At 45.6% G+C, this 24,158-nt stretch overlaps 1 pseudogene; it reads right to left on the bottom strand.

The window, feature by feature from the left end:
- Positions 1-1,781: 1,781 nt before the first annotated feature.
- On the bottom strand, positions 1,782-1,960 carry LOC116985419 (annotated as a pseudogene).
- Between the last annotated feature and the right edge of the window lie 22,198 nt (positions 1,961-24,158).

The following is a 24,158-nucleotide window of genomic DNA, read 5'->3' as shown; positions in this document are numbered from 1 at the left end:
TGGTGTTATTAACAACAACAAGACCAAATGCTCCCCCGGGCTTAAATTATATATTTTTTGCAGATTCTTTTTCTGCAAACGATACAGGTTCTGCCAGTGGTTTGTTATAAAAGTTTGGAACATATACTCCCTAGACCACCCCGCTGTAGCCAGGATGTGGTCCATTGGCACGTCCATCCTCTTAGTCACTGATGTGGATGCTGTCCTGGTGGAGTAAGATTTATACAGGTTAATATGTACTCCAGCAACTCCCAGTACCTGCTTGAGCCACTTGAGATAGTTTGGCTCGTCACCCAACCATAACGTTCTTGTGGCTGACCCATAAGGCTTTTTCTCTCCCTCGAGGATTACTTATTGTGTCGATGTAGTTCAATCAGTGGGTCATGACACATAACCGTGGTTCAGGTGGGTATGCCCGGAATTCCATAACTAGACCTGATGTTCCTGGTCTGTTCTGTTTGCCCAATCCCTAATGGTAATGTAACATGGTGTAGTGGACCATATTGTCCAATCGTAGTGGATGGACGAAAACTGGACTCGTTGTGCTGAGACAAGGCCATCAGCATGTCCCTTCAGGGTGGGCTATTCCAGGGTGAGGGACCTGGCTGGTGACCATCCCCTAAGGTACGTCAGGTCCATACTGACATCCCAGATTTGGGTGTACCTGGGTCTGGGGGATTAACCTCTCCTAAATTTGATCACCAGCGGGAGGTACCCTATGGCCTGTGGTCCTGGTGCCCGAGTTAGGTAGGCTGACAGAGCACTTCTGGCTGAATCCTTCATTGTGGTGAAGACCTGCCAGAACTCCAGTACAGGTTTGTTGTAGTTGAATATGTAGTTCCTGTATTTGAATGGTATCTTCCCACTTCTTGATGTTCGCCAAGTATGTTCCCTGGTGGATATGCGATGGGATGCTATCCTTGTGTTGATAGTGCTATCGACAATCCAGGCCCAGCAGAGGTCTTCCCAATTCTGCAATCCAGGCCCAGTGATGGTCTTTTCAAATCTGCAATCCAGTAGTTTAATTTATCGTGGCATGTGCGTAGTACCCAACTGATGAGGTCGTAGTACCCGATGAGGTAGGAAAAAAGGGGAAAAACATAGATTAGATTCCCCCTTCACGCCTCCTAATTCAGTGGGAATGAATTCATTGCCCCTGGCTCAAATTTGGTTTCTTGCGACATACATCGGTACGTGGAGAATTCAATTGAAAACAGTGAAATCGATATTGGGTGTTCCATATTGCTTTGTAATTCCAACAATACTTGGGTTTAATATGTCTGTTTACAGTATTTAACTCACCTAGTAGGTAAGTTTGCTGATGGGCGTATATTTTTGACGACCTGTAGTTTCCAATTGTTAAATAAATGTCACATGATATCGATTTATTCTGCCCAAGTGGTTTGTGTATGTCACTACTGTGATGTTGTTAATTATAAATGAACATGCAAAATGGTGAACTGCAGGATAATATGCTTTGCCAATAGAGCGTACTCAAAATTTCCAAACTAGGTTTTACGCCTAGTGTCTATAGTGATGACGACTCCAGATTAGTCCATATGCCACCATGTTTTGGGTGAGGGTAGTTTAAACATTAGCACCTAGCCTTAATGGAAGGTTCAAGTTAAGTAGCTGGAACAGCTGCTACTAACTCCCAATACTCTTGCCACTGTTGAATGGTAGGTAGATACCATTAATTGTTACAGGTTGTGTCATACTGACTCTCCTATGCCAAGTTAAAGATAAGTGGGTAGAGTGTTGAATACCAAATAGTCAACAGTAGAGGATTTATATTTCAAGGTACTGCAATACTGGTTGATGCGTGGAGTGGACGGAGCAAGCCCCTCCCCATCTCCCTGTTCCAAATCAATTGATATATGGTCCCTTGATAAGGGACGAGTCAAAATAGAGCTAACAACAACAGATACTCAGCTTGATCTTAGTCAAGGCTGAGAGCGATGGTTTCAATCGTAGATCTATCTGGATTGCATGACAAGCTCGGCTAAAAGAATAATAGCTAAAGCTGTGATAGCTATACCCATGGATTAGTCGTCGTTAATATCATTGGAACATGCCATGACGATAGTTCCTTAATATAGCCAGGGCTGGTTAGAATATCTGGAACCAGTTTGGCTGTAATAGCCATAGTCGATAATTAATACTGCCAAGTTATCTCCAAGTTTTTTGAATGGGTACTGAATAGTATGCATCTTTTAAGTTGATGTCTACCATTAAGTATGCTTGGAATGAAAGGTTGGCAGTTTCAATATTCCAAGCGTGGCCTGGCGAGATACTCAAGTGGCAAGTCAATGACGGCGCGACATATACCATGTTGGGATTTTTAGAGCCAAAGGTTCATACTGGGTTTATTATGACACCTTGATATAGCAATGTTACAAAATTTTGAGATTTTAAAAATCAAGTCTGTAATTTATCCCATCAGATAAAGCATAAAAATAAGTTTAATTTGACACCTAATTCACTTTCATATCTCAAGTATTTAAAAAGTTATGGCCATTTTCATACTCGGAAATGAGCATCTTGTTCCCTATTGATTTTCTATGGACATAACAAAAATGTTGTGATCGTGAACAGTCAAAAGCCCATAACTTTCTTAAAAATTAAGAGAACTGAATGAAATTTTCAGTTATCATAGATTGAAGCATTCTGAAACAAATATAAAATAATCTTACTTGGATGACCTGAAATTAAAGCATATAATTAGTTAGTTACCTAATTGTAGCTAATTTCAGACTTCAATTACTAGATCTAAACATCTATCCATTTCTTAATAAATGATTAACATTTTTAAATAGCCTAAATGTCCAAATAATATTCACAAATAATTCACAATAAAACATGATTTTTAAATCTCATTTACATTAATTTATAGGCCAAATGGAAGGAATTCAGTGTTCAATTGCTGTAAATAAATGCCCATTTAAATCAGCTTTCCAGTGGGTCTCTGTGGAACGCGCTGGTTTAGAACGTTCACATTGCGGTAGATTTGTGCCCCAAATGCCCAGAAAAATACTGCGCGATATAATGGGCCCAAAATGAGCTACTCGCAATATTAAACTTTGTATAAAGGGATCTTTAGAAGCCCTTTTTAATGTAAAAATATACAACCTACCTTCAGCTGTCTGCTTTATGAGACCCTGCGGTTGCTGGCGGTCGCGGGTTTAGAGATTGATTTTTAAACTACTATAACTATTATTCAAGGCCTTTAAACCTAATAATAGCTTTTGCGACGGGGTCTTCCAGCGATTTTTCGTTAATAATTAACTAGGCTGAACATCTTCGATTTGAACAGCCTAGAGAAAATCGCGTTTTAAACCCGCCCCCTCTAAACGGCGCCAAAATCGCGCACACCCGCAGCGGCAGATTTTCAAAGACGCTTCAGGTAGGCTTTGCAACATACCTACTTGATATCAATGATGGCGACATTACCATCTTGGTTAGTTGGTACCAAAGGTTCATATAGGCTTCTATATGACCCCTGTATAATTATTACCCCCAGTTGCTAGTCCCTCATGTTCTTATTAGTGGGAGGGTAGACCCCTAGGGTGCATGCTGTACTGGTATTGTATGGTCCCTGGGAAGGGACATATCAGATATAAACTGATAAGGCAGTTACTACTAATCTTAGCCAAAAGGCCGAGCAGGATTGGAACTAATTTAATTTTATCCTTGAATGCTTTATTAGTACAAACCCTTCATCTTTTGTGTGATGGCAGGAACCATACTTATCTTATTTCACTGTTGTTCCGTGGTGTGATCATCTCTTCGGTTTCCGGTTCCTTGTCCGTAGGGATGGTGTTGTTGGGGGTGGCACATTTTTCCAGGGGGCCCGCTCTGGACCCTGGCCTGAAAAAACAGGGCTTACTGGGGGTTGGCATGCGGGCCCCGAGCTTACACCAGTACTATTAGGTGGACGCCTACTGGTGGACGCGTAGAGGCACTGCTGCTGGTTTCGTGTGGTGCTCATTCCAGACCCTGCCCTCTAGATGCCGAATTTTGGATACTTCTCCAGTTTTTTAGGCTTGGTTTGATAACTTAGCCAGCTAGCAGGATCTGTGGTTGAGAGGTCGGCATTCTCACAGTCCTGTAATTTTTTAAGTTGAGGGCAGGTTTTATAACTTCCTAAGAAGTTGCGGAGCACTGAAGGAGTAGGGTCAGGTGTTTTGCCATACTACCCTGCTCCTCTGAAATGAGCATGCGAAATGATAACCGACGTCAGGGATATCAAACGCATTTTAAGATATTTGGGTTTTAAAGCTATGCTCAATGTACCCCCCAATAACAGTGGGCACTTTGAGTAAATGCAATTTAGGGGAGGCGTGATGAATCCAACACCTCATGACTACCTGTCTTGGAGAGGTTTTTTGAAAAGAACAGGTAGTAAACTGGCCATCAGTTGAGACTGAAAAGCCATCTCGCTAGTGGTGGAGCCACATAGCGGCCACACCCAGCAGCTCTTCCTGATCCTGTACCTCAAGCATACTCCCGATAAACTTCAGCCAGTGACCCCTCTTCTTGACCAGTCCAGTCTGGTCCCCATCAATCCCTCGACAAGGGAGATGGCCAATGCTGTTAAGCACTGGAGTGGGAGTGTTAGCTCCCTTGGCGGACATGCTCCTGCACCTGAGGCAAGTCTCGCTGGAGTTTTTAACTCCATGACCTTCCTCTGGCTTGGAAAAACAGACACTCTTGTTTCTTGTTTGAAGTGCTGATTCCATCTTCCGTGTCTGTCTCCAGCCTGAGGTTGGTCCTGACCTTGCTGTTAGAGGCTGTCTGCCGTTTTCGGGCTGCATTTCAGCGGTTCTCGGGCGGCGAGTCTCCTTGTCGGGAGTCTGCAGGGGTGCCAGCCGGTTTTTGAATTTCCCTCCAGTCCGCTGCTGTTGGTCAGACAGCTGTTTAGCGGACTGGGCATCGGCGCAGCACCCGTGTCTGTGGACCGCAGCGTGTGCGGTCCAGTTGCCGCCTCTCCCCCTCCACTGTCGGCTCCTTCCCTGGAGTCGAACGGGGGCCGCTTCCCTCTGCTGCTTTGCCCCTGGAGCAAGAACAAACACAAAGTCGCTAATTTAAACTGAAGGTACGTACTTACCTAACGGTCCTTTCCTTCAGGCTTGTAGCGGGAGCACCTGACTCCCGCTGCGTCGCTGTTGCCTGCGTGAACGCAATGACGCGCATGCGTACTGAGCGGGCTCTTCACGTAGTCACTCACGTGACTCCGAAGTAAAATTGCATCAGTGTGCTGATCCAGGAAAGATCTTCGGAAATATGTACGCCCAGGAAGCTATTGACCCTCTCCACCATCGTCCCATTGATATGAACGGGATTGTGGGTCCTCATCCTTCCCCTACCAAAGTCCACAATCAGTTCCTTGGTCTTACTGATGTTGAGAGCCAGGTTATTGTGTTGGCACCATTTGGTCAATCGGTCGATCTCACCTTTACCCTGACTCATCATCATCTGTGATTCATCCAACAACAATTGTGTCGTTGGCGAACTTGATGATGGAGTTTGCATTATGCCCAGCTACACAGTCATGGGTATAGAGTGAGTAAAGCAGGGGGCTGAGCACGTAGCCTTGAGGTGCTCCCGTACTAATTGTTACTGAGGATGAAGTGGTTCCTCCAATTCGAACAGACTGTAGTCTGTGGATGAGGAAGTCGACGATTCAATTGCAGAGAGATGCCCAGAGACCCAGTTCCGTGAGCGTGGTAACCAGCTTGGAGGGGATGATGGTATTAAACGCCGAGCTGTAGTCTATAAACAACAGCCTGACATAAGTGTTTTTATTGTCCAAGTGGTCCAATGCGGAGTGGAGAGCCAGTGAAATTGCATCCTCCGTTGACCCGTTGTGGCGGGATGCGAACTGCAGTGGGTAGAGTATCTTGTTGAGGTAGGAGTTGATGTGCACCATAACCAACCTCTCAAAGCACTTCATCACCAGACGTTAGTGCCACTGGTCAATAGTCATTGAGGCACGTCACCTCACTCTTCTTGGGCACCGGCATTGTTGATACCCTGTTAAAGCAGGTGGGAACCTCAGACCTCAGAAGTGAGATGTTGAAAATGTCCGCAAAAACTCCCGCCAGTTGGTGTGCACAGGTCATGAGAACTCGACCGGGTATACCATCAGGTCCAGGTGCTTTCCGAGGGTTCACCCCTCTGAAGGATCTTCTGACGTCGGCCTCTGTGACTGTGACTGTAACACCGTCAGGGCGAATGTGGGCTCGGGAAGGCACATCAGTATTCTCCCTATCGAACCGTGCGTAAAATGCATTGAGCTCATCAGGGAGTGATGCTTCGCTGTCGTTTGAGCTGCCGCCTTGTAGGAGGTGATGGCACTCATGCCCTGCCACAGTTGCTGGGTTAAGCTACAGCCCTGCCTGGACTGACGAGACACCAGCGCTGCTTCTCCGCACTGGCTGTAAACCTGGGCCATATTTCCCGCAAGTTCAGGCAGGGCTGTAGGTTAACCTGGTGGAACAGGCTGAGTTGAACAGGGTTTAGCGCCGCTTCTCTGCGCTGGCTGTGGGCCTGGGGGCACAGCTCCCGTCTGACTCCCGACGTCTCTGGCCACCCCCGGGCGTGGGGGGGGGCACTCGGGACAACGCCGGAGAGCCGGGATCGATCCTGGTTGCGGATGAGGCGCAGGTCTGTGTTCAGGGCTGCTGAGAGTGTTTTGGCACGTCTCCCTCCTCCAATCACCGCGCTCTATCCTCAGTCCCACCCCCCTACATCTGCCTCTGACCGTCACCTCCCTCCTCCAATGATCGTGCTGAATCATCATGGTTGCGCCCCCATTGCCTGCTGACCGATGTCTCTCTTCTCCATACGGCTCCTTCGATCATCAGTCTCACCACCACTGTCTCGCGGAATGTTGAGATTTCACCGGGTTTTAAAATCTGGATTACAAAAAACAGGAGGGATCGTCCCCCACCTCTCAAAACAGAGGGGGGAAGTGTCCCCCCTGCCCCCCCCCCCCCCCCCGGGATTTCCGCCCCTGCCTCCAGCTTGGACCAGAAGTCCCTTTTGGCCAACACTTTTCAACAGAAGTCCCTTTCCAACCAACACTTGCTGCAGATGTGGTCACCAGGAATCACCAAGGGGCCCATCAGCTCCCACATCCTGCAGCTACTGAACATTGCAGGATACTGCATGCCTCCTTTAATTATTTCCCACAGCTCCTACTTACACTTCCCACTTGGGCAGCAAGGTGGCGCAGTGGTAAAGTTGCTGCCTTACAACGCCAGAGACCCGGGCTCGATCCTGACTACTGGTGCTGTCTGTACGGAGTTTGTATGTTCTCCCCGTGACCTGCGTGGGTTTTCGCCGGGTGCTCCAGTTTCCTCCCACACTCTAAAGATGTACAGGTTTGTAGGTTAACTGACTTGGTATAATTGTAACTTGTCCCTAGTGTGTACACAGGTGGGATTAAACTAAATAGTGGGGGGGGTCAACAACGTGGAAGTGTATGCGTGCAGTTAACGGGATGGAGAGTGTAGGAAAGGTCACGTTTAAACTAACAGGGCAGGCTGATGGGAACCTAGGCAGGGCGACAGAAGGCTGTAAAATTAGGGCAAAAGAAAAAGGTAGAAGGGAGAAAAGAAAAACAAACCTGAAAGCTTTGTGCCTCAATGCGAGGAGCATTCGTAATAAGGTGGATGAATTGAATGTGCAGTTAGTTGTTAATGGATATGATATAGTTGGGATTACAGAGACATTGCTCCAGGGTGACTAAGGCTGGGAGCTAAACATGCAGGGGTATTCGATATTCAGGAAGGATAGACAGAAAGGAAGTGGAGGTGGGGTGGCATTGCTGGTTAAATAGGAGATTAATGCAATAGCAAGGAGGGACGTTAGCTTGGATGCTGTAGAATCGGTATGAGTAGAACTGCGGAATAGCCACGGGCAGAAAACGCTTACATAGAAACTTAGAAAATAGGTGCAGGAGTAGGCCAGTCGGCCCTTCGAGCCTGCACCGCCATTCAATATGATCATGGCTGATCATCCAACTCAGTATCCTTTACCTGCCTGTACCCTGATCCCTTCAGCCACAAGGGCCACATCTAACTCCCTCTTAAATATAGCCAATGAATTGGCCTCAACTACCTTCTGTGGCAGAGAATTCCACAGATTCACCATTCTGTGTGAAAAATGTTTTTCTCATCTCGGTCCTAAAAGACTTCCCCCTTATCCTTAAACTGTGACCCCTTGTTCTGGACTTCCCCAACATCAGGAACAATCTTCCTGCATCTAGCCTGTCCAACCCCTTAAGAATTTTGTACGTTTCTATAAGATTCCCCCCTCAATCTTCTAAATTCTAGCGAGTACAAGCCGAGTCTATCCAGTCTTTCTTCATATGAAAGTCCTGCCATCCCAGGAATCAGTCTGGTGAACCTTCTCTGTACTCCCTCTATGGCAAGAATGTCTTTCCTCAGATTAGAAGACCAAGACTGTACACAATACTCCAGGTGTGGTCTCACCAATGCCCTGTACAACTGCAGTAGAACCTCCCTGCTCCTCTACTCAAATCCTTTTGCTATGAATGCTAACATACCATTCGCTTTCTTCACTGCCTGCTGCACCTGCATGCCTACTTTCAATGACTGGTGTACCATGACACCCAGGTCTCGTTGCATCACCTCTTTTCCTAATCTGCAACGATTCAGATAATAGTCTGCTTACCTGTTCTTGCCACCAACGTGCATTTGCCCACTCACCCAACCCAATCAAGTCACCTTGCAGCCCCCTAGCATCCTCCTCACTGCTAACACTGCTTGTTGGAGTTGTGGACAGACGACCAAACAGCAATAGGGAGGTTGGGGATAGCATCAAGCAGGAAATTATGGATGCGTGTAGCAAAGGTACAGCAGTTATCATGAGTGACTTTAATCTACATGTAGATTGGGCCGACCACATTGGTAGCAGCGTTGAGGAGGAGGATTTCCTAGAGTGTATAAGGGATGGCTTTCTTAGCCAATATGTAGCGGAACTGACTACAGGGCAGGCCATCAGAGACTGGGTATTGTGTAATGAGAAAGGATTAGTTAGCAATCTTGTGCAGAGCCTCTTGGGCAACAGTGATCATAATAAGGTGGAATTCTGCATTAGGATGGAGAGTGACGCGGTTAATTCAGAGACTAAGATCCTGAACTTGAATAAAGGAGACTTTGAAGGTATGAGACGGGAATCAGAAAAAGCAGCAAACCAGAGGACTGGGAGAAATTTAGAATTCAACAGAGGACAAAGGGGTTAATTAAGAGGGGGGAAAAAAGAGCATGAAAGAAAGCTTGCGGGGAATATAAAAACTGACTGTAAAAGCTTCTTTAGATATGTAAAAAGGAAAAGATTAGTGAAGCCAAATGTAGGTCCCTTACAGTCAGAGACAGGTGAATTTATAATAGGAAACAAGGAAATGGCGGAACAGTTAAACAAGTACTTTGGTTCTGTCTTCACTAAGGAAGACACAAACAATCTCACAGAAATACTAGTGGACTGAGGATCCAGTGGGAGGGAGGAACTGAAGGGAATCCACATTAGTCAGGAAATGGTGTAAGGTAAACTGTTGGGACTGAAGGCAGATAAATCCCCAGGGCCTGATGGTCTGCATCCCAGAGTACTCGAGGTGGCCCTAGAAATCGTGGATGCATTGGTGATAATTTTCCAATGTTCTATAGACTCTGGATCAGTTCCTGTGGACTGGAGGGTAGCTAATGTAACCCCACTTATTAAGAAAGGAGGGAGAGAGGGAATGGGGAATTATGGACCAGTTAGCCTTACATCGGTAGTGGGGAAGATGCTTGAGTCGATTATTAAAGATGTTATAGTAGCGTATTTGGAAAGCAGCGACAGGATCGGTCAAAATCAGCATGGATTTATGAAGGGGAAATCATTCTTGAGATCATTTTCTGGAATTTTTTGAGAAGAATGGATAAGGGAGAGCCAGTGGATGTGATGTATCGAGACTTTCAAAAAGCCTTTGACAAGGTTCCACACAAGAGATTAGTGTGCAGAATTAGAGCACATGGTATTGGGGGTAGAGTATTGTCATGGATAGTGAACTAGTTGGCAGACGGGAAACAAAGAGTCGGAATTAACGGGTCCTTTCAAAATGGCAGGCAGTGACTAGTGGGGTACCGCAAGGCTCAGTCCTGGGACTCCAGTTAGTTACAATATATATTAACGATATAGACGAGGGAATTAAATGTAACATCTCCAAGTTTGCAGATGACACAAAGCTGGGTGGCAGTGTGAGCTGCGAGGAGGATGCTATGAGGCTGCAGGGTGACTTGGATAGGTTGGGTGAGTGGGCAGATGCATGGCAGATGCAGTATATTGTGGATAAATGTGAGGTTATCCACTTTGGTCGCAAGAACAGGAAGGCAGATTATTATCTGAATGGCGTCAGATTAGGAAAAGGGGAGGTGCAATGAGACTTGGGTGTGCTTGTACAGCCGTAACTGAAAGCAAGCATGCAGGTACAGCAGGCAGTGAAGAAAGCAAATGGTATGTTGGCCTTCATAGCGAGAGGATTTGAGTATAGAAGCAAGGAGGTTCTACTACAATTGTACAGGGCCCTGGTGAGACCACACCTGGAATATTGTGTGCAGTTTTTGTCTCCTAATTTGAGGAAGGGCATTCTTGGTATTGACGGAGTGCAACGTAGGTTCACCAGGTTAGTTCCCGGGATGGCGGGACTGTCATATGATGAAAGAATGGGTCGACTGGGCTTGTATTCACTGGAATTTAGAAAGATGAGAGGTGATCTTATAGAAACATATAAAATTCTTAAGGGATTTTACAGGCTAGATGCAGGAAAAATGTTCCCCATGTTAGGGGAGTCTAGAACCAGGGATCACAGTTTAAGAATAAGAGGTCGGTCATTTAGCGCTGAGATGAGGAAAAACATTTTCACCCAGAGAGTTGTGAATCTGTGGAACCCTCTGCCACAGAAGGCATTGGAGGCCGATTCACTGGATGTTTTCAAGAGAGAATTAGATTTATCTCTTCGGGCTAATGGAACCAAGGGATATAGGGAAAAAGCAGGAATGGGGTATTGATTTTAGATGATCAGCCATGATCATATTGAATGGCGGTGCTGGTTCGAAGGACCGAACGGCCTACTCCTGCACCTATTTTCTATGTTTCTATGTATGTTGAATTGTGTTAGTGATCACTGGTCGGTGCGGACCTGGCGGGCCGAAGGGCGTGTTTCCGCGCTGTTTCTCCACGGTAAACTATACTAAAACTAAATTTGCCGCTGCTCTGCTCTGGCGTTGACAGGTCGACTCTCCTTTCCTCAGCTCTTCTTGCCGAAGCCTCTCGAGCCAAAGCATCAAGTTGCACTTTTCCTCAACACAGCACCTCAACGTGGCCGCTCCCAATACACCGCTCCTGTCTACATTGTTTTCTTTTCATTCACCACTCTGCCTCTTGCTCAGCTAATCGGATGCCTGCTTGTCTCTATGTCCCATCTTCTCAATCAAGTGGTGGTGGGGGTTGAGAGGGGTGGGGGTGCAAAATCTGGAAGAGACGTGGGGGCAGGCAAGTGATAGGTGCGACCCCCACTTCTCTTCTAGCTTTATTTACATTTAATGATATAGTGCGGAATCAGGCCTTTCGGCCCACTGTGTCCGGGCCGACCAACAATCCTACACGAGCATTATCCTACACACCAGGGACAATTTACAATTAACCTACAAACCTGTACGTCTTGGCAATGTGGGAGGAGACTGGAGATAACGGAGAAAACTCAGGAGGTCACAGGGAGAACGTACAAACTCCATACAGACTGCACCCTTAGTCAGGATCGAAGCCGGGTCTCTGGCGCTGTGAGGGTGCGCCTCTACAGCTGCACCACCTTGATGCCCTTTTCTCCCAACCCCACTGCAACATGAAAAAGAGTCCCAACCCAAAACATCACCTATCCATGTTCTGCAGAGATGCTGTCTGACCTGCTGAGTTACTCCTGCACTTTGTGCCTTTTTTTGTAAACCAGCATCTCGAATTCCTTGTGTCGGTTCCTGTGCTGTATGTTCCATGTTAACACTTGTTAAAAATGAAATAGCACCGTGCTCTTGGCGGAAATCTGGCAATGCTGTTTTAGAAGTTTTAAGACAAGATCGGGGGGGGGGGGGGGGGGATGCCCAGAATATTAACCCCAGCCCTTTGAGTTCAGACGATCTGGGGAACACAATGACAGATGGAGCGAGGATTTCAAGTATCAGTGTTCTATTCCTATACAGAAAGAGGTCACAGAGTGAATCAATGCAGCATGAATTTATGGACTTTGGCCCGCTGTGTCCATGCTACCCTACACTAATCCTACACCTATCCCATTTTCTCTCCTCTTTCCCACTTCCTCACATTCCCATCAACTCTGTGCAGATTCATGGTTAAACATGACCCTTGTGGCTAAAGGGATCAGGGGGTACTGTGCTGCCCCATAGCTGTGTTATTTTCCTTACATCAGTGGGTTGCCCACCCTTGGTGTACGTCTGGCCCTGGGGGTTGGACTCAGGCTGGAGATAATGAACTCTGCCTCCTTCCCCATGGCTGGTGAATGTAAGAAAAGCAAAAAGTCAGCCTTAACGGAGCAAAGACTGACTATCGTGGCATGTGATCCATTCACCATCCTTCACCAACAACAGGAAGTGAACATTCCTGAAATCAGACTTAAAGATCAGCAAAGGTTAATGAGTAACAGATGTCTGCTGCTTGGTACATCTATGCCTGAGATATGATTTCTAATGTTCAGCTTCTCAATTGAATCCGCCTTTTGAACAACTCTTCGCAAATATCACGCACACAAATGCAACATATGGCGGCAATATGGCTGACACAGATTGGACTGATGCAGATGTACAGTGGTGCAAAAGGATAATAAACGGCAACTTACAACTTTACAATTTAAAACAGATTAGACTAAGAACATTGTTTACAAGTACCACAGGAGAGGCATCTCAACCTTAACCAAGTTCGTATTTGTTCGAGTGAACAATGAAGGGTTCCAACCCAAAACATCACCCATCCCTTCCCTCCAGAGATGCTGCCTGACCCGCTGAGTTACTCCAGCTTCTTGTGCTTATCTTCGTTGTAAACCAGCATCTGCATTTCCTTCCTGTACATTAAAGCAGATCTTCTTGCTTAACTTTAATTTAGAACTGATATTGTGGGGGAAGGGAGAACGTAATTGAATCAAATGAATTCATTCTGCAGTTAGTTTGACTTGGATTGCTCTTGGTTTAAAATTTCGAACAAACATGCTATGTATATAGTGTGCTGTGCCAAGTTCCCTATGCATTCAGTTGTGCTGAGATCACACTCACTCCCCACCTGCAGTGTCTGGACCTGGGATCAGATCTGGCCAGTCAGAATAATGAGTTTGATTCTCACACGGAGAGATCTCAGATGGAGAGGAGCTCACTTCAATTCCACCCAGAATCAATTCAGCTCCCACTTTGCACAAAGTTCAACATGGAGAAGAAAACAACAACCTTCCCATACCAATGCTGACCATGTACTGGGTAAAACTCCTCTGAAACACAGAGTGTCATAGATTCATACAGCGTTTCCCTGCTGTATCACTGAACTGAGCAAAACTAAAACCAGGGGAGAAGAGCACCTGTGTCTTCACCTTCATGCATTTCTCTTCACTCATCATAGTTAAAGTCATAGAGTGATACAGCATGGAAACAGGCCCTTCGGCCCAACTTGCCCACACTAGCCAACATGTCCCAGCTACACCAGTCCCACCTGCCTCCGTTTGGTCCATATCCCTCCAAACCTGTCCTATCCATGTACCTGTCTAACTGTTTCTTAAATGTTTAGATAGTCCCAGCCTCAACTACCTCATCTGGCAGCTTGTTCCAAACACCCACCACCTTTTGTGTAAAAAGGTTCCTATAAAATCTTTTCCCCTTCACCTTGAACCTATGTCCTCTGGTCCTCGATTCCTCTACTATGGGCAAGAGACTCTGTGCATCTACCCGATCTATTCCTCTCATGATTTTATCCACCTCTATAAGATCACCCCACATCCTCCTTCTTCATCCATCCTCCTCCTTCGAGAAGAAGAGAATGTGGATCACTAGGAGAATGTTAGAGAGACACATTTTCTCTGTTGTGCACAGGAAGCCTCCCCATGCAGTTACAGCAAGAAACACGTGTAGTCTTTACACACCTTCACTGCGTTGATCCTGGGATCAAAACACAACACATTTCTGCTCCTGACTGCGCACAATCAATTACTCCAGCACTTTGTGTCATTTTTTTTCTAAACCTGCATCTCCAGTTTCTCGTATCAACCTTGGTTATTTCTTCAACAAACCCAATCAAATTTGTAAGACACATCTCCCATCTCCCAAACCCATGCTGACTATCCTTATCAATCGCTATCTTTCCAAATACATGTACATTTTATCCCTCAGCATCCTCACCTGTAACTTGCTTATCACAGTTGTAAGGCTTTCTTCTGGTCTATAATTCTTTGCAGCCCTTTTTAAGTAGAGGCCACACCAACCTGCTTCCAGTATCTCCCTCCTCATCTGTGCCTTAATAATAATTCATATCATCCAGGACTTCTGCTCCTTTCTTGCTTACCTAACAGTGTCCTCTGATATGCCTGATCAAGCCTCAGAGATTTGTCTACCTTCATACATTTTAGGACATCCAGCATCTCCTTAAATGTAAATATTCTCAAGACATACACGTTAACTTTCCCAGGTTTCCTTGTCTTCGTGTCTTTCTCCATCATAAACACAGGAGAAATATTCATTGAGGACCTCACCCATACTCCTGTGACTCCACATATAGATGACCACATTAGTTTCTGAAGGGCTGTAATCTTTCTCAGGTTATCCTTTTTCTTAATATCCTTATAGAATCTCTTTTGATTCTCCTTAATCTTATCTGTCAAAGCTCTCATGCCCCCTTTTTTTTACACTACTGATGTCCTCCTAATGTTTGCTCATCAATCTCCTGAATTCCTACAGGAATGCAGTTGATCCCAGCTGCCTCCACCAGGCCCTACCTTTATGCTGATCAGGGGCTCAGCTTCTCTCCAGGGTTCCTTGCTCTATCATGTCTTGCCCTTCACTCTAACAGAAACATGCATACCTTGAATCCTCAATACCACACTTCTAAAAAGTTTCCCACTTACTAGATATTCCTTTGCCTGCATTTCAATCAACGTTTACAAATTCCTGTCTAATACCATCCAAGGTGGCCTTGACCCATTATACAACTTTAACTTGTGCACCAATCCTCTCCTTTTCCATAATAGGACTGTTGTTATTGGTGCCAAAGTACTCGCCCACTGACACTTGAGGTATACAGTGGCGCAGCGGTAGAGTTGCTGCCTTACAGCACTAGAGACCCGGGTTCCATCCTGAACTCTTCTGCGTAGAGTTTACAAGGTCTCCCCGAGACTGTGTAGGCTTCCTCCAGGTGCTTTGATTTCCTCCTATATTCCAAACACGTGGAGGTTTGTAGATTAATTGTACATAAAAATACAGAATATGCTGGGAACATGCTGTAGGCTGCAGGTGAGGTTCCTCGAGCCACGTTTGAACTCGTTGGAACAGTGCAGATCCTCCTACCATCTACTGCAGGGTCTCCTTCCATTCTGAGTTCCTCCATCTATGTCATATCTATTTTGAAGACAAGGTATCTGTGAGATCTTTCTTCTCGCTAATCTATAGCTTTCCCTTTATCAAACGTCTCATCATTCTGCAGAAGGGTTCCGACCCAAAACATTCCTATCCGTTCTCCAGGGATGCTGCCGGACCTGCTGAGTGACTCCATTGTTTGTTTGTTTTTGTCTCGTCTATTTCTCACTCTCTAATCTCACCCCCTCTCCTTCCTGCTCCTCAATTTTCATCCCATGAGCTCCCATATTCACTGGATCACCCTTCACCACATCTGCCTGATCCATCAAGTATTGAGTACTGCCCCGTGAGTCCCAGATCTGCTATTCCATCCCCACCAATTGACCTGCTTGTTGCACTTCCTCACACAACGACAGCAGACGCCATACATGTCCCTTTATATTTTTTCCTTCCACCATCGAGAAACCCAGATAGTTCTCAATAGAACATAGAACAGTGTAGCACAGGAACGGACCCCTTTGCCACAATATTTGTGCCCAACATGATGCCCATCTGAACTGATCTCATCTGCCTGCACATTATCCATATCCCTCTATTCCCTGTTCTTTCATATGCCCATCTAAAAGCTTCTTAGGCACTGCAACACTAGTCACCTGGCCAGGCTTGTTTCCCAATGCAAGGTCCAGTATGATCGCTCCTCCACACACTGTTTAAGGAAACCTTCGTGAATATACCTCACATATTCTGCCCCATCTAATCCTCATGCCCTGAGTAAGTCCCAGTCAATATTGGGGAAGTTAAAGTCACACACGACAACAACCCTGTGGTTCTTACATCCTTCCATACACATCTAACTGTTTACATATCTGTCTGCATAGCTCCCGCTGACAATTGGATGGCCTATAATATAATCCCATTGGAGTGATTGCTCTGTTCTTATTTTTGAGCTCAGCCTATAATGTACCCTCCAGTATGTCTTCTCCGATTACCCCCCCCGACACTCTCCCTCATTAACAAAGCAACTTCTCCACTAAAACTAAAACTCTACTGCTGCGCCATTGTGCCACCCTAACTATAGTGAGGTGAGAGATTGGAGCCACGTAATGAATGCAGGCAACAGATGTCCTTTCCTAAAGGGAACTTGTTGGGTTTTTGTTGGGTAACAATATGAAAGCTAACGTTTCCAATATTTAAACTTTATATTTTCGCAAAGAGGTCTCATGTTCTCTGTTTAATTAGCTGGGGCATCTTATGAATTCTTATGATTTCTGTGGCGTCTTATGAATCCACAAGAAGGGTCTCGACCCGAAACATCACCCATTCCTTATCTCCAGAGATGGTGCCTGTCGCACTGAGTTACTCCAGCAATTTGTGTCTTTCTCCTGGAACTACAATCCTGCTTTATTATTAATTTTATTCAGAGATACAGAGCGGAAACAGGGCCTTTGGCCTTCAGCTGACCAGTGATCCCCCTGCACACTAATACTATCCTACACACTAGGGACAATTTACAATTTTACCAAAGCCAATTAACCTACAAACCTGTCCGTCTTTGGAGTTTGGGAGGAAACAGGAGCACCTGGAAAATATACCCACATGGTCACAGAGGGAATGTACAAACTCTGTACAGACAGCACCCATGGTCCGGATTGAACACGGATATCTGGCGTTGTAAGGCAGCAACTCTACCGCTGCGCCGCAGTGCCAACCTAATAATTAATAATAATTAATTAACAGCAAGCTTTCTTTCAAATTGCTGTTGAATTTTATATTGGAGTCAATATCCAGGTGTAACAGTGTCTTCTATAACATTTTGTAGAACAAATATTTAGGTACAGCCAGAAAAGATTAAAAGGGATTTTAACCTGAAGTCTAATACGTAAAAACTTCAGCACAATGAGTTAGAGGACAGAACGGATGTAGCAGAAAGTTGCACATGCCAATTTCAATTCAGCCCAAGGATGTCCAAAAGGAAGAGGATGGCTGATTGAATCGCCAGCACCATTCCTTTGTTATTGCTACATTGTGGCGTGGTGGAAAAGGAAGCTCGGAGCTGAGCTGCAAATGAAGACAGGATCTTGTTAAGATGCAAGAGGGGGGAGTAGACCCAGGGAAAATAATATAGGTTAAATTGGCAACTGATTCCCTTGCCTGAAAGTTACAATCACGCAAAATAGTTTGGAGAATAATATGAGGAGAAGAAAATTCATTGTGATTCGCAAAGGGAAATATTTGGTGTTTTCATAAATACCTTAGCAAGGGCCACGGGAGATCCGTGCCACTGAGAGGGAGGAGGGCTGCCGAAAATGTAGGGGGGCCAGCAGAGGGGCTGCTGAGAATGAAGTCAGGATCAGGTGGGGGGGGCGCCAAGATCAAACTGGGGACCCGACAAGGGGGCGCCAAGAACGAAGGCGTGACCCGACCGGGGGGGGGGGGGGTTACTGAGATTGAATGGGGGACCTGGCTGCCACATGCGATGGCAGATCTGGTTCACTTCTGCGAGGATTAACTGCTCCATTAACTTAATATAACTTTGTCGGTGCCAGAAACGTGGAGGCTCTATGATTACTGCGTGTGTGAAGTTTGCTGTATAGTTTTACCGGGTTGCATGCAAAACAAAGAGTATAATTGTACCTTGACACATGTGACAATAAAGTATCTTTGAATTGAGTTGAATGATTGAATCTGAAATATCAGTCAAACGTGAACTAGGGCCAGACAGTTTGCCTGAGGTAGAGTATTAAACTGTGCAAGGTTTATGATAATGATGCACTCGATCCATACTGTAAAATAACCTATTGGGCTCCGGTACTTCAAATACAATTTAGTTCCAGGAATAGAATAAACAAATACTGGGGAACAGAATTGTTCCCAGTAACACAGTTATGGAGTTTAATGCTGATAAGTGTGAGGTGCTACATCTTGGCAGGACAAATCAAAATAGGACGTACATGGTAAATGGTAGCGAATTGAGGAATGCAGTTGAACAGAGGGATCTAGGAATAACTGTGCATAGTTCCCTGAAGGTGGAATCTCATGGAGATAGGGTGGTAAAGAAAGCTTTTGGTATGCAAGCCTTTATAAATCAGAGCATTGAGTATAGAAGTTGGGATGTAATTGTACAAGGCATTGGTGAGACCAATTCTGGAGTATGGTGTACAATTGTGGTCGCCAAATTATAGGGAAGATGTCAACAAAATAGAGAGAGTACAGAGGAGATTTACTAGAATGTTGCCTGGGTTTCAGCAACTAAGTTACAGAGAAAGGTTGAACAAGTTAGGGCTTTATTCTTTGGAGCGCAGAAGGTTAAGGGGGGACTTGATAGAGGTCTTTAAAATTATGAGAGGGATAGACAGAGTTGACGTGGATAAGCTTTTTCCATTGAGAGTAGGGAAGATTCAAACAAGAGGACATGATTTGAGAATTAAGGGACAGAAGTTTAGGGGCAACATGAGGGGAAACTTCTTTACTCAGAGAGTGGTAGCTGGGTGGAATGAGCTTCCAGTGGAAGTGGTGAAGGCAGGTTCGATTTTATCATTTAAAAATATATTGGATAAGTATATGGACGGGAAAGGAATGGAAGGTTATGGTCTGAGTGGAGGTAGATGGGACTAGGTGAGAGTAAGTGTTCGGCACGGACTAGAAGGGCCAAGATAGCCTGTTTCCGTGCTGTAATTGTTATATGGTTGTTATATGGTTAGAAGGATGCCATTCAGCCCATCAAGTCTGTGCCAGCTCTTTGATAGTGTTCTCCAATTAGGCACGTGACATGGTCCCTTTTCAATTATCAGCCGTTAAAACTATTCAAAAGTTTTTGAGTAGTAATAGGCAGAGTTGTGCAGCTGTAGAGTTGCTGCCTTATAGCGCCAGAGACCTGGGTTCCATCCTGACTACGGGTGCTGTCTGTATGGAGTTTACACGTTCTCCCCGTGACCTACGTGGGTTTTCTCCGAGATCTTCTGTTTCTTCCCACACTCCAAAAACGAATAGGTTTGTAGGTTAATTGGCCTGGTATGAATGTAAAATTGTCCCTAGTGTGTGTAGGATAGCGTTAGTGTGCGTGGATCGCTGGTCGGTGTGGATACGGTGGGCCATAGGGCCTTTTTCCGCGCTATATCTAGCAACTTAACTCAACTATACTAAAGTATTTGGGCATTTTTACTCCTCACTGCAGAAGCATTGTTACCTGAGATGGCGTTGAAAGATATTCTCCCTGAATTCTGGCTGCTATGTTATTTACCATTTTGACTGGAGAGTGAGGGAGGAATGGGGGGGGAGAGAATTTGCAGCCCGCCCATGTTTCCCTATTGTGGACCTGAGTTTCCGGTCCTATCTGTTCCCCACCCATGCACCAGCCCAGCATCCTTCCTCTCCTTCCTTAATCAGGAATACATCCGCTTCCTCCTCAAATCTGTGCCTGTTTTGCACTCAGTTTATGACCAAACTTCATTCCCACACACTTGTTTTCTCTGCTCAAATCTATCATCACATTAGAAACATAGAACACAGAAAAATAGGTTCAGGAGTAGGCCATTCGACCCTTCGAGCCAGCACCGCCATTCAATATGATCATGACTGTTCATCTAAATCAATACCCCATTCCTGATTTTTCTGCATCTAGCCTGTCCAATCCTTTAAGAATTTTACATATTTTTATCAAATTCCCTCTCATCCTACTAAAATCCAGTGAATACAAGCCCAGTCGACACATTCTTTCATCATATGTCAGTCCCGCCATCCCGGGAATTAATCTGGTGAACCTACGCTGCACTCCCTCAATAGCAATAATGTCCTTCCTCAAATTAGGAGACCAAAATTGCACACAATACTCCAGGTGCGGTCTCACCAGGGCCCTGTACAACTGCAGTCGGACCTCCTTGATCCGAAACTCAAATCCTCTTGCAATGAAGGCCAACATGCCATTACTGCCTGCTGTACTTACATGCTAACTTTCAGTGACTGATGTACAAGGACACCCAGGTCTCGTTGCACCTCCCCATTTCCTAATCTGACACCATTCTGTATCTTTAAACTAAACGTTGTCCTCTGGTTCTCGATTCTCCTTCTCTGGGCGAGAGACTCGACCCGATCTATTCCTCTGATGATTTTAGTGTTTGACTGGTAAGGGGGGAGGAGGGATGGTGGATGGGCGGGGGTTTGGGGAGTGAGTGGGAGGGTGGGGTGGATATTAGATGCTGTAGCTTGTTTACTCGCTGAAGCTGGACAAGTGGACAATTATTGCAGCAGTTATAATAAATCCCCCAGAGCATGGTTAAAAACCGTTCCCAAGTAATTTTACATCCCCAGCATATACTCCCCAGAGCGTATGAAACTCAGCAGCTGAAGGAGGTGGGAACAGCCAGGAACTAGAAGACCCGAATGCTTTCAGCTGACACATTCATACAAGCAAACCAGCTTCACAATGCAATCCATCCCCAGAAAATCCCCATCACTGGGGGCTTTGTGTATCAGTCAGGAATACAGCTTTTTAGACAATCAGATAGGCAGCACAATTAGATGGTCTGGTAAAGAAGGCATATGATATGCTTGCCTTCATTGCTAGGGGCAATGAATATAAGAGTCAAGATATTTGCTTTACGATATGATCCAATATGATCAAGAGATTATGGGGTGTTAGCTGCAGGGCGAGGTTGGACAGACATAGAATGTTTTCTCTGGAACGCTGGAAGTTGTGATAATAGTATATAAGATTATGAGAGGCATAGATAGGGTAGACAGTCAAAACCTCTTTCCCAGGATAAATAAAATACTAGAAGGCAAAGGTCAAAGGTGAGTGGTAAAGTTTAAAGGAGATATGTGGGGCAACTTTTTTACACGGAGGATTGTGAGTGCCTGGAACATGCGGAAAGAATGCTCACCTCACTGCAGAAACCCCGCAGTGATTGCTGATGTAACCCGGCATCACTTGACATTAGCCCCTGCAACTCACTGAATGACCAACACTCAGTGGAAGACCAGTTATCACTCTGAGCGAGCCATGCATTATGTGAAAGGTCAGCATGAACGAGTGGGGCCAAAGGATCTATGACCCATGCAGAGGGGCACTGTCACCCAGCCAAGAAAACCTGCAGTCTGCAGTCTTGCAATCTCGCTGTCTGAATAAGGGTTCCGACCCAAAACATCACCTATTGCTTTTTCTCCAGAGATGTTGCCTGACCCGCTGAGTTCCCCGAGCATTTTGTGTCTATCTTCGGTATAAACCAGCATCTGCAGTTCCTCCCTACACAAACCTGCATGCCTAACTCAACAAGGAATCCTGAACCATTCAGCAGAGGGATCCGAGTTCAGGGACCACGCATTTCTCCAGAGAATCCTTGTACCACAGGATTAAGAAACTCTGCATCATTCAACGCTGTATTGCTTGGCAGAGGGACCCTGCATCATCCCAAAAGTGCTTTGGCAATATTTGACAGAGGAATCGGACATCATTTAGCAGAAGGCAGGGCACAGGCGGCACGATGGCACAGAGGCGCAGCGGTAGAGTTGATGCTTTACAGCGCCAGAGACACAGGTTAGATCCTGACTACGGGTGTTTGTACGTTCTCCCCGTGACCTGCGTGGGTTTTCTCTGGGTGCTCCGGTTCCCTCCAACACTCCAAAAACGTACAGGTTTGTAGGTTACTTGGCTTCGGTAATAATAGTAAATTGTCTCTTGCGTGTGTAGGACAGTGTTAGTCTGCGGGGATTGCTGGTTTGTGCGGACTCGATGGGCCGAAGAGCCTGTTTCAACGCTGTGTCTCTAAATTAAACTAAAGGACCACGGTATTATCTAACAGCGGAAGCCTGCCGCACATCGCAGAAGAACTTTGCACTTCTTGGCAAAGAACGTGAGCACAGTGACAACGTAGCCACAGGCAAGGTCCCAGAGGACTGGATAGGAGCCAATATTGTTCCTTTGTTTGAGAAGGGAAATAGGGATAATCCAGGAAACCATAGTGCTGACGAGCCTCACATCAGTAGTAAGGGAGCTGTCGGAACGATCCGTACTATTAACTCGCCTATGGAAGAGAATGCAGCAGTTAGGGAGTCAACATGGGCTTGTCTAGACCAGGATAAGTCTTGATTGTGTTTTTAGAGGAGGTGACAGAGGTGATTGATGAGGGTAGAGTGGTGGATGTTGACTATGTGAACTTTAGGCTGATTCAGAAGAGTACAGATACAGAGATACAGTGCGGAGACAGGCCCACCGAGCCCACGCTGGTCCGCGCTCCCTGCACACTAGCGCTAACCTACACACAATGGACAATTCACATTTTTTACCATAGGCAATCAACCTACAAACCTGCACGTCTTTGGAGTGTGGGAGGAAACCGCGCACCCAGAGAAAACCCACGTGTTCATGGGAAGAACGTACAAACTCCGTACAGACAGCACCCGTAGTCAGGATTGAACCCGGGCCTCTGACTCTGTAAGGCAGTAACTCTACCGCTGCGCCACCGTGCCGCCCCAAAGATGCATGGGATCCATGGTGACTATTGTATTTGGATTTTAAATTGGCTTATCCATTATAGACAGAGCGTAGTATTGGAAGGGTATTATTCTGGCTTCTGGTCTGTGACCAGTGGAGTACTGTAGGCATCTGTACTGGGCCCCCTGTTGTTTGTGATAGATATATAAATGACTTGGACAAAAATGTAAGATGGGTTTGTCAGTAAGTTTGCTGATGACACATGAATTGGTTGTGTTGTGGACAGTGAAAATGGCTAACAAAGGATGGAGCAGGATATTGATGAGCTACAGACATGGGCAGAGACGTGGCAGATGGAGTTTAGTCAGGGAAAATTTGAGATGTTGCACTTTGGGAGGCCAAATGTGAAGGGAAAGTATAAAGTTAATGGCAGCTCCTGCAACACCAGGAATGTATAGAGGGATCCTGATATCCAAGTACATTACTTTGTGAAAGTAGATAATAGATAGGGTGGTATTGAGTATAAGAGTCAGGAAGTCAAGCGCAACTATATAAAACTTTGATTATGGTGTGTCTAGATTATGGTGCGTCTAAATTATGGTGCCACCCCAATTACATGTAGAATGTGGACGCTTTACAAAGGCTCTCTACCCGAAACGTCATCCATTCCTTCAATCCAGAAATGCTGCCTGTCCCGCAGAGTTACTCCAGCATTTTGTGTCTATCTTCAGTGTAAACCAGCATCTGTAGTTGCTTACTACATAGAAGAGCTTTACCAGGATGCAAGTTGGAGAAATTTGGTGTAGGAAGGAACTGCAGATGCTGGTTTACACCGATGATAGACACAAAATGCTGGAGTAACTCAGCGGGTCAGGCAGCGTCTCTGGAGAAAATAAATAGGTGACGTATCGGGTCGTGTCTGAAGAAGGGTCTCGACCCCAAACCTCACCTATTCCTTTTCTCCAGAGATGCTGCCAGACCCGCTGAGTTACTCCGGCACTTTGAGTCTATCTTCAATGGAAATTCCAGCTATTATCCCCTGACATTCAATGCCAATGCTATCACTGAATGCTCCCACTATCAATAACAAGAGAAGTTGGAGAAAT

Source organism: Amblyraja radiata, chromosome 21 (assembly GCF_010909765.2).
Source record: "Amblyraja radiata isolate CabotCenter1 chromosome 21, sAmbRad1.1.pri, whole genome shotgun sequence".
Taxonomy (NCBI): Eukaryota; Metazoa; Chordata; class Chondrichthyes; order Rajiformes; family Rajidae; genus Amblyraja; species Amblyraja radiata.
This window is presented reverse-complemented; position numbering and strand designations above follow the sequence as displayed.